Raw genomic sequence first — 12,295 nt, forward strand, 5'->3', positions numbered from 1 at the left:
TTCAGTGGTAGCCTATATTAATCTTCTCTCTAAGCGTTTTAGAAGGTGCATTTATTTGATGCCATTGCCAGCTTCAGCAGAATTTAAATTTTTTTAAGAATGTGAATATGAATTAATTGCATGCCAACGCCAACGCCTGATTTGAATGTCAACGAGCTACACCACAGATAGAGCTTGGTTTCTTCCCGATAGTGCACCCTATTCCCTATGTAGTGCACTACTTTCGACCAGAAGCCTATGGGCTAGTGTAGTAGTAGTAGTGCACTAAATAGGGAATAGGGTGCCATTTTTTGATGCATCCCTGAATGTCATCTCCTCTCAGTAGCTACTTAACTTGAGAGGAGATGGGTCAATAGTTTTTAATTATGACATATCAACATCCATCCTGTCACGGTTGATTCTGCCAATTGGGTGAAGAGAAGATTCAGCAAATGTATAACTAATTTCATGCAATTCTACTCATTAGGATGATATGGGTTGTTGGAGGATGATATGGGTCAGAGGAGGATGATATGGGTCAAAGGAGGATGATATGGGTCAGAGGAGGATGATATGGGTTGTTGGAGGATGATTTGGGTTGTTGGAGGATGATTTGGGTCAGAGGAGGATGATTTGGGTCAGGGGAGGATGATTTTGGCCAGGGGAGGATGATTTGGGTTGTTGGAGGATGATTTGGGTCAGGGGAGGATGATTTGGGTCAGGGGAGGATGATTTGGGTCAGAGGATGATGATTTGGGTCAGGGGAGGATGATTTGGGTCAGGGGAGGATGATTTGGGTTGTTGGAGGGATGATTTGGGCCAGGGGAGGATGATTGGGGTCAGGGGAGGATGATTTGGGTTGTTGGAGGGATGATTTGGGTCAATTTCTCGTTTTAGTTCTCGAGCTGAAACAGTTTAAGAACTCCTAATCTTTATCAAAAGCCCCTCTTCCCTCACCTTCCCACCTTCCCTCACCTTCCCTCACCTTCCTACCTTCCCTCCTCTTCCCTCACCTTCCCACCTTCCCTCCTCTTCCCTCACCTCCCCCTCTTCCTTCATCTTCCCCCCTTCCCTCATCTTCCCCCCTTCCTTCATCTTCCCCCTCTTCCCTCATCTTCCCTCCTTCCTTCACCTTCCCCCTCTTCCCCCAACTTAACCCCCTTCCCTCATTTCCCCCCCTTCCCTCATCTTCCCCCTCTTCCCTCATTTTCCCTCCTTCCCCCACTTCCCTCACCTTCCCCCTCTTCCCTCACCTTCCCCCTCTTCCCTCACCTTCCCCCTCATCTTCCCCTCTTCCCTCACCTTCCCCTTCATCTTCCCCCTCCTTCCCCCTCATCTTCCCCCTCTCCATCACCTTCCCCCTCTTCCCTCACCTTCCCCCTCTTCCCTCACCTTCCCCCACTTCCCTCACCTTCCCCCTCATCTTCCCCCTCTTCCCTCACCTTCCCCCTCATCTTCCCCCTCTCCCTCAACTTCTCCCTCTCCCCCAACTTCCCCCTCTCCCCCAACTTCCCCCTCTCCCTCACCTTCGACACCACCTTCATTGTATCGGCTGGAATGGAATCCACTGAATGGAGTCAAACACGTTCTTTCCATGTATTTGATGTGTTTGGTACCATTCCATTGATTCCATTCCAGACATTACAATGAGAAAGTACTCCTATAACTCCTCCCACCAGCCTCCACAGCATCTTTGCTCTTTTCCTTCTTGATTTGATTTTCCATCTGCCTAAAAATATAATCATTTAGCATTGAACTGATAGTGGAAGATGACTCAGATGAGTATCTGCAGGCGGAATTTAATCATTCTCTTTCTGTCTCAATGTTTGAGATCACTTCTGAGTTACATAGCACTCGCTCTCTTTACCACCTCTCCTCCTCCTCTCTGTCCCTCCCTCCCTCCCTCCCTCCCTCCCTCCCTCCCTCCCTCCCTCCCTCTCTCTCTCTCTCTCTCTCTCTCTCTCTCTCTCTCTCTCTCTCTCTCTCTCTCTCTCTCTCTCTCTCTCTCTCTCTCTCTCTCTCTCTCTCTCTCTCTCTCTCTCTCTTTCTTCCTCCTCCTCTCTATCCTTCTCTCTCTCCTCTGTTTTGTCCTTGTCTAATAAGCAAATCACATAGTGGGAGATACATGTCTGCAGGCTGAATTCAATCACTCTGTTTCTGTCCTAATGTTTGAGATGACTCTTGAGATGCTTAGCTTCTTGGCAACAACAATGCAGTAGCATTCTCTCTCTTTTTAACCATCTCTCCTTCTCTCTACCCCTCCATCTCTCTCTCTCTCCTCATTCTTGATTTTTCCCTAGCCATATAAGCAAATCCTTTACCAAATTTAAAGTGGGAGATCTATATTTGCAGGTTGAATGAAATCATGTTTCTATCCTAATGTAGGAGATGACTCCTGAGATGCTTAGCTTCTTGGCAACGATAAAGTAGCTTATTTTTCTCTATTCCTCTTTCCACCACCTCTCCTCCTCCTCTCTTCCCCCGCTCCCTCTCTCCTCCTCCTTTCTATCCCTCCCTCTCTCTCCTCCTCCTCTCTTCCCCAGCTCCCTCTCTCCTCCTCCTTCCTATCCCTCCCTCTCTCTCTCTCTCTCCTCCTCCTCTCTTCCATCCCTCTCTCCCTCTCTCCTCCTCCTTTCTATCCCTCCCTCTCTCTCTCTCCTCCTCCTCTCTTCCATCCCTCTCTCCCTCTCTCCTCCTCCTTTCTATCCCTCCCTCTCTCTCCTCCTCCTCTCTTCCCCCGCTCCCTCTCTCCTCCTTTCTATCCCTCCATCTCTCTCTCCTCCTCCTCTCTTCCCCCGCTCCCTCTCTCCTCCTCCTTTCTATCCCTCCCTCTCTCTCTCTTCCCTCCCTCTCTCCTCCTCCGTTTTCTCATTCCCTCAATCTCTGGTTCAGTTAATTCCATAACCACCTCTTTTAAAACATTTTTTATTTCACCTTTATTTAACCAGGTAGGCAAGTTGAGAACAAGTTCTCATTTGCAACTGCGACCTGGCCAAGAATAAAGCAAAGCAGTTCGACACAAACAACAACACAGAGTTACACATGGAATAAACAAACATACAATCAATAATAGAGTAGAAAAATCTATATACAGCATGTGCAAATGAGGTAGGATAAGAGAGGTAAGGCAATAAATAGGCCATGGTGGTGAAGTAATTACAATATAGCAATTAAACACTGGAGTGATAGATGTGCAGAAGATCAATGTGCAAGTTGAGATACTGGGGTCCAAAGGAGCAAGATAAATAAATAAATAAATACAGTATGGGGATGAGGAAGATTGGATGGGATATTTACAGATGGGCTATGTTCAGGTGCAGTGATCTGTGAGCTGCTCTGACAGCTGGTGCTTGAAGCTAGTGAGGGAGATATGAGTCTCCAGCTTCAGAGATTTTTGTAGATGACCTGGAGCCAGTGGGTTTGGCGACGAGTATGAAGCGAGGGCCAGCCAACGAGATCATACAGGTCGCAGTGGTGGGTAGTATATGGGGCTTTGGTGACAAAACGGATGGCACTGTGATAGACTGTATCCAATTTGTTGAGTAGAGTGTTGGAGGCTATTTTGTAAATGCCATCGCCGAAGTCGAGGATCGGTAGGATGGTCAGTTTTACGAGGGTATGTTTGGCAGCATGAGTGAAAGATGCTTTGTTGCGAAATAGGAAGCCGATTCTAGATTTCATTTTGGATTGGAGATGCTTAATGTGAGTCTTGAAGGAGAATTTACAGTCTAACCAGACACCAAGGTATTTGTAGGGCGGGCAGGTACGGGCAGCGATCGGTTGAAGAGCATGCATTTAGTTTTACTTGCATTTAAGAGCAGTTGGAGGCCACGGAAGGAGTGTTGTATGGCATTGAAGCTCATCTGGAGGTTAGTTAACACAGTGTCCAAAGAAGTGCCAGAGGTATACAGAATGGTGTCGTCTACGTAGAGGTGGATCAGAGAATCACCAGCAGCGAGAGCGACATCATTGATGTATATAGAGAAAAGAGTCTGCTCTTAAGTACACGCGTTTCTCCGTTTCATTTTTTTATGAACCAAATGAGTTCTCTGCCGCCGTCGTTCCTTTACAACAGTGTAGCAGTGTTTTCCTTTTACTGGCATCCACTAGAGCTGTTTGTAATATTTAACGACAGGCAACCTTCTGTTACAGCACATTTAGCTGTCCACATTAGCATATTCATGTTGAAATAGAACTACTGGCAGTATATGGGGTGATTATGGCCCACATACACGCACGCACGCACGCACGCACGCACGCACGCACGCACGCACGCACGCACACACACACACACACACACACACACACACACACACACACACACACACACACACACACACACACACGCGCACACACATAGGGTCATTATAGTACGTGGATTATGCTAATTGTCTGGTTATGGCATGATTTATGATCAACCATCATATGTACTAATAATATGATATGATAAAGATTGTTAGCTTCTCATATAGGTTTTGTCTCTCCATGCATTTCGTCTGTAGCCCATCCCATCTGTAGCTATGGCTGTTAGAGAGCCATTTCCTGTTGCAATCTGTATTGAGGTAGCTTGGAATTCAAAATGAATATTGCTCCCAATTCAATGTTATATTGTTTCAGTGAAGTTAAAGGCCCAGTGCAGTCAAAAATGTGATTTCTCCTGTGTTTTATATATATTTCCACACTATGAGGTTGGAATAATACTGTGAAATTGTAAACATTATTATAATACCCTTTAAGTGTAAGAGCTGTTTGAAAAGAGCTCCTGAAATATCTCCCTGTTTTGGCATGCCTGGTGCCGATTTTAAGATATAAGTTAATAGATCAATAACAAAGAGAGCTTCAAACATCTCTGCCAGTAACAGCTAGATTTCATTAGGTCCAATTAGGCCCCTTACTCGGACCACTCCCAGATAGTCAAATCAAAATCATTTATTGAGAAATTGATATTTGCTAAGATGCAACGGTGTTTTTTTTAACCAAAAAAATAAATAACAGTAAGGTACTTAAAGGTAAACTTAGCGAAATTATATTGCCACGAGCAGCATCGCAGATATTCAGATGAGTGAGATGCAACACTTCCCTCTCACACAGTCACACACAGTATCTGTGCATGTGCGCGGGTTCGTTTCATGCTGTTCATCAGAGCGGTAGCCAGGGCACCAAAACAGCAGAGGAGTTGAGCATCACGCTTCAACGTTCTTAGTCGTTGCAGAAATTGACCCGCCATGCTATTTACTCTCTGCATCCACCTTCATATCGCTGAGTCTACCTTTAATTGTTTCCGAGAAATTATTTAATATTGAGATTAAAACTCCTGGCCTGTAATTGTGATCCATTACAGAGGGGCTTGGATTTATAGCCAAGAGCAAGAGATTGGCTAGATTGGATCTGTCTCTCTCTAGCCAATAAAGTACTAGTGAATTCAGAGACTGAGGTGTTAGTGGTTTCCCATTAGGTCAATACATTAGTCTTGGAGCTAATTGTTAACAGCATATTGGTTAAACAGTAATCAATGGCTACTGTGCGCTTTGATCCATTTCTCTCAGTCTGACTCTGAAGAGGGAGAGGGTTGCCATAAGCTCTCTGTCTGCATCTCAAATGGTATGTTATTTGATCAGGACCCATAGAGCTCTCTGGTTTCAAAAGTAGTGCACTATACAGGGAATAGGATACCATTTGGGATACAAGCCTCAAACTCTGTCCCCTCCTCTCCTCGTCTCCCTTCCTCATCTGGTCGTCTGGAGTCAATCTGTAACAACAGACCAGGTCCATTTGGGATACAAGCCTCAAACTCTGTCCCCTCCTCTCCTCGTCTCCTTTCCTCATCTGGTCGTCTGGAGTCAATCTGTAACAACAGACCAGGTCCATTTGGGATACAAGCCTCAAACTCTGTCCCCTCCTCTCCTCGTCTCCTTTCCTCATCTGGTCGTCTGGAGTCAATCTGTAACAACAGACCAGGTCCATTTGGGATACAAGCCTCAAACTCTGTCCCCTCCTCTCCTCGTCTCCTTTCCTCATCTGGTCGTCTGGAGTCAATCTGTAACAACAGACCAGGTCCATTTGGGATACAAGCCTCAAACTCTGTCCCCTCCTCTCCTCGTCTCCTTTCCTCATCTGGTCGTCTGGAGTCAATCTGTAACAACAGACCAGGTCCATTTGGGATACAAGCCTCAAACTCTGTCCCCTCCTCTCCTCGTCTCCTTTCCTCATCTGGTCGTCTGGAGTCAATCTGTAACAACAGACCAGGTGAAAGAACCTGATCACCATATTGTTTTCACCTTTCAAGTCTTCTCCAATCAGGACAGATGAAGGGGAGGAGACCAGGAAATGACAGTCAGGGTTTGAAGCAGTTGAGCCAGAGAGACTGGCTGGTCAGGTGGCAGCCGTAGCAGGCAGCTGGGGTTGCCAGATTTGGGGAGACCATGGTTGTCAGTACAGAGGAGAATCCAATGTATTGAATGGGAATGAGCTATGCAGGGTTGAAGTGTTAAGTGGGTCAGTTAGGTAATAGAAACCGTGAGAGACATTTCTTATTCCCTTACAGACTGAAGAGGGCCAGAAGCTAGGGGCCAGTAGCTAGGGTCTGTTGCCAGGGGCCAGTAGCTAGGGTCTGTTGCTAGGGGCCAGTAGCTAGGGTCTGTTGCTAGGGGCCAGTAGCTAGGGTCTCCGGATGTGTCCTAATTCTTTACACTGCTTTTAAATCCATGAGAGTAACTGTGCAAGTGAACACTTTAGAAGAAGGGTGGAAAATCAGGACACGGCATTTTAGTTTGAGGGGTTAAAATTAATCTCCCTCCCTGAAGACTGTGGTTGATTTGATTTATTTTAATTGATGTAATTCCAAGTGAATTTAACTCATTTTCAGAGTTAACGTTGATGTGTCTGTGTAGTCGTGTGTGTCGGCTGTAGTGTGTCGGCTCGTAGTGTGTGTCAGCTTGCTAAGTCCACAGGCTAAACCCATTCGTGTCAATGTGCACGTCACCGGAAGACTGAGCGACACGGAAGTGTCAGGATGATATGAAAGCACTTCCATCATATCTGATCTGACGTGGCAGTCTGTTTTTCTGTCAGAGATGTGAAGTCACAGCTCTATCAGGGCTTTGAACAGACACGTAAAATGAGGGAAAATGGCGCTGGAGGGAATACCGGCGGTTCTACCGACGCCTGACCAGTTGTGCTATTTAGTGTATTATTTTGCACTGATTTGAACTTTTTATATACAGTGGCAAGAAAAAGTACGTCAACCCTTTGGAATTACCTGGATTTCTGGATAAATTTGTCATGAAATTTGATCTGATCTTCATCTAGGTCACAACAATAGACAAACACAGTGTGCTTAAACTAATAACACACAAAACAACTACATGTTTTCATGTCTTTATTGAACACACTGTGTAAACATTAACAGTGTAGGGTGGGAAAAGTATGTGAACCTTTGGATTTAATAACTGGTTGACCCTCCTTTGGCAGCAACGTTTTCTGTAGTTGTGGATCAGACCTGCACAACGGTCAGGAGGAATTTTGGACCCTTCCTCTTTTCAAATGTCTGGTGTGACCCGCTTTCTTGAGGTCATGCCACAGCATCTCAATCGGGTTGAGGTCAGAGCTACCCCAGGAAGGTGTATTTTCTTCTGTTGAAGCCATTCTGTTGTTGATTTACTTCTGTGTTTTGGGTTGCTGTCCTGTTGCATCACACAACTTCTGTTGAGCTCCAATTGGTGGACAGATAGTCTTACATTCTCCTGCAAAATGTCTTGATAAACATGGGAATTTATTTTTCTGTCGATGATAGCAAGCTGTCCAGGCCCTGAGGCAGCAAAGCAGACACAAACCATGATGCTCCCTCCACCTGTAACGACTGTCTAGTTCTTCCTCCTCCTCGGACGAGGAGAGGAGAGAAGGATCGGAGGACCAAAATGCAGCGGGTTGTGAATACATAATGAATTTATTGAAAGACGAAGACGAACACGAAAAAACACTTGGAAAATTACAAAATAACAAAACGACGTAGACAGACCTGAACATGGAACTTACATAACTACACGAAGAACTCACGAACAGGAACAGACTACATCAAACGAACGAACAAACCGAAACAGTCCCGTGTGGTGCAACATACACAGACACGGAAGACAATCACCCCCAAACAAACAGTGTGAACAGCCAACCTTTATATGGTTCTCAATCAGAGGAAACGTCAAACACCTGTCCCTGATTGAGAACCATATAAGGCTAATTACAAGTGACCTAAACATAGAAACACAAAACATAGAATGCCCACCCCAACTCACGCCCTGACCAACTAAACACATACAAAATAACAGAAAACAGGTCAGGAACGTGACATAACCCCCCCCTCAAGGTGCGAACTCCGGACGCACCACCAAAAGTCTAGGGGAGGGTCTGGGTGGGCATCTGTCCACGGTGGCGGCTCAGGCTCTGGGCGTGGTCCCCATCCCACCTTAGTCAAACCCCGCTTTTGTAGCCTCCTCCAAATGGCCACCCTCCAAATTAATCCCACCGGACTAAGGGGCAGCACCGGACTAAGGGGCAGCACCGGACTGAGGGGCAGCACCAGAATGAGGGGCAGTACCAGAATGAGGGGCAACACCAGAATGAGGGGCAACACCAGAATGAGGGGCAACACCAGAATGACTGGCGGATCCTGGCTGGCTGGCTCTGGCGGATCCTGGCTGGCTGGCTCTGGCGGATCCTGGCTGGCTGGCTCTGGCTGGCTCTGGCGGATCCTGGCTGGCTGGCTCTGGCGGATCCTGGCTGGCTGGCTCTGGCGGATCCTGGCTGGCTGGCTCAATACTGGATGACGGCTCTGGCTGGTCATGGCTGGATGACGGCTCTGGCTGGTCATGGCTGGATGACGGCTCCGGCTGGTCATGGCTGGATGACGGCTCCGGCTGGTCATGGCTGGATGACGGCTCCGGCTGGTCATGGCTGGATGACGGCTCCGGCTGGTCATGGCTCGCTGACGGCTCTGGCTGGTCATGGCTCGCTGACGGCTCTGGCTGGTCATGGCTCGCTGACGGCTCTGGCTGGTCATGGCTCGCTGACGGCTCTGGCTGATCCTGTCTGGCGGAAGGCTCTGGATGATCCTGTCTGGCGGAAGGCTCTGGCTGATCCTGTCTGGCGGAAGGCTCTAGCGGCTCCTGTCTGGCGGAAGGCTCTAGCGGCTCCTGTCTGGCGGAAGGCTCTAGCGGCTCCTGTCTGGCGGAAGGCTCTAGCGGCTCCTGTCTGGCGGACGGCTCTGTAGGCTCATGGCAGACGGGCGGCTTTGCAGGCTCATGGCAGACGGGCGGCTTTGAAGGCTCAGTACCGACGGGCGGCTTTGAAGGCTCAATACAGACGGGCAGTTCATGCGGCGCTTGGCAAACGGACAGTTCAGACGGCCTTGGGCAGACGGACAGTTCAGGCGCCGTTGGGCAGACGGGCAGTTCAGGCGCCGCTGGGCAGACGGCAAACTCTGGCCGGCTGAGACGCACTGTAGGCCTGGTGCGTGGTACCGGAACTGGAGGTACCGGGCTAAAGACACGCACCTTCAGGCTAGTGCGGGGAACAACAACAGGGCACACTGGACTCTCAAGGCGTACTATAGGCCTGGTGCGTGGTACCGGCACTGGTGGTACCGGGCTGAGGGCACGCACATCAGGGCGAGTACGGGGAGAAGGAACAGTGCGTACAGGGCTCTGGAGACGCACAGGAGGCTTGGTGCGTGGTGCCGGGACTGGTGGTACTGGGCTGGAGACACGCACCATAGGGCTAGTGCGTGGAGGAGGAACAGGGCTCTGGAGACGCACTGGAAGCCTGGTGCGTGGTGTAGGCACTGGTGGTACTGGGCTGGAGCGGGGAGGTGGCACCGGAAATACCGGACCGTGCAGGCGTACTGGCTCCCTTGAGCACTGAGCCTGCCCAACCTTACCTGGTTGTATGCTCCCCGTCGCCCGACCAGTGCGGGGAGGTGGAATAACCCGCACCGGGCTATGTAGGCGAACCGGGGACACCATGCGTAAGGCTGGTGCCATGTAAGCCAGCCCGAGGAGACGCACTGGTGGCCAGATGCGTTGGGCCGGCCTCATGACATCCGGCTCAATGCTCAATCTAGCCCGGCCGATACGTGGAGCTGGAATGTACCGAACCGGGCTATGCACGCGTACAGGAGACACCATGCGCTCTACTGCGTAACACGGTGTCTGCCCGTACTCTCGCTCTCCACGGTAAGTACAGGGAGTGGGCGCAGGTCTCCTACCTGACTTCGCCACTCTCCCTTTAAGCCCCCCCCCCAAGAAATTTTTGGGGTTTACTCACAGGCTTCCTACCGCGTCGTCGTGCTGCCTCCATTCGCCGGTATCCCTCCTCGCACTGCGCCAGAGAATCCCAGGCGATCTCCGGCACTCGCCCTGGGTCGATCGCCCACCTGTCGATCTCCTCCCACGTAGTGTAGCCCAGATCCTTCTCCTGCTTCCGAGCTAGCTCCTCGTAACGCCGCCTCTCTGCTTTCGCTGCCTCCAGCTCAGCTTTGGGGCGGCGATATTCTCCTGGTTGAGCCCAGGGTCCTTTTCCGTCCAATATTTCCTCCCATGTCCACGAGTCCTGGTTTCTTTGTTGCGCTCTCCCACGCCGCTTGGTCTTTGGTAGGTGGGTGATTCTGTAACGATCGTCCTCCTCCTCTTCAGACGAAGAGGAGGAGTAGGGATTTGACCAAAACGCAGCGTTGTGATACGACATGAATATTTATTTAAACAAGACGAAAACTAAACAAACTTGAGAATTTACAAAATAACAAAACGACGTAGACAGACCTGAACATGGAACTTACATAACTACACGAAGAACTCACGAACAGGAACAGACTACATCAAACGAACGAACAAACCGAAACAGTCCCGTGTGGTGCAACATACACAGACACGGAAGACAATCACCCCCAAACAAACAGTGTGAACAGCCAACCTTTATATGGTTCTCAATCAGAGGAAACGTCAAACACCTGTCCCTGATTGAGAACCATATAAGGCTAATTACAAGTGACCTAAACATAGAAACACACGGCAATCACGACACAAACACAACTAGACACCCCCCCCCCCCCCCCTCCCCCCCCCCCCCCCCCCACCCACACACACACAGAGACACACAGCAGACAACACAGATACACCTCCCCCCCCACACACATAGTATCCCACATATACACAAGATACACCCCCCCCCCCCCACACACATAGACACACATCTTACACCCCCCCCCCACACACACATGAGACACACATAATCAACCCCCACCACACATAGACACCACAGAGACCACCACCCCCCCCCCACACACATAGACACACAGCTTACACCCCCCCCCCCCCCACACTACACAATATACACACATATACCCCCCCCCCCCCCCCCCCCCACCACACACAACCCCCCCCACCCCCCCCCCCACCCCCCCCCCACAGCCCCCGCACACCCCACCCCCACCCCCACCCACCACCATCCCACACCCCACCACACCCACCTCACCCACTCCTCCACCCCCACACACCCCCCCACACAACACAGATAATAAACACAGATCTCCCACACAACACAGTATTTTATACACACATTATATAAACCAATATTACACGTACCCCCCCCCCACACAATAATACACAACATATAAACCACACCCCCCCCCCCCCCCACAAAACCCACACAGATCTATCTTATACACAAAATACACCCCACCACCATCCACCTACACACATGATACACACTTATATACACCCCCCCCCCCCCCCACCACACACAACTATATACACACTATTATATACACCCCCCCCACCCTACACCTATCACCCCCCCCACAGCACTCACCCCACCCCCCCCCCCACCAAACCCACCCCCCCCCCCCCACCCCCCCCCCCACATCCCCCCACCACACCCCCCCCCACCCCCAACCCCACCTCCCCACCCCTCCACCCCCCCCACCCCCCCCCCACCCCCCCCCCCCCGCCACCAACCCCCACCTAACCACATACATATATTCAGTTTATCTTAATATATAAATAAAAAATTGTAATTACACCCCCCCCCCCCCCACCCCCCCCCCCCCCCCCCCCCCCCCCCCCCCCCCCCCCCCCCCCCCCCCCCCCCCCCCCCCCCCCCCCCCCCCCCCCCCCCCCCCCCCCCCCCCCCCCCCCCCTCCCCCCCCCCCCCCCCCCCCCCCCCCCCCCCCCCCCCCCCCCCCCCTCCCCCCCCCCCCCCCCCCCCCCCCCCCCCCCCCCCCCCACCCCCCCCCCCCCCCCCCCCCCCCCCCCCCCCCCACCCCCCC

This window comes from Salvelinus namaycush, chromosome 2 (assembly GCF_016432855.1).
Source record: "Salvelinus namaycush isolate Seneca chromosome 2, SaNama_1.0, whole genome shotgun sequence".
Classification (NCBI taxonomy): domain Eukaryota; kingdom Metazoa; phylum Chordata; class Actinopteri; order Salmoniformes; family Salmonidae; genus Salvelinus; species Salvelinus namaycush.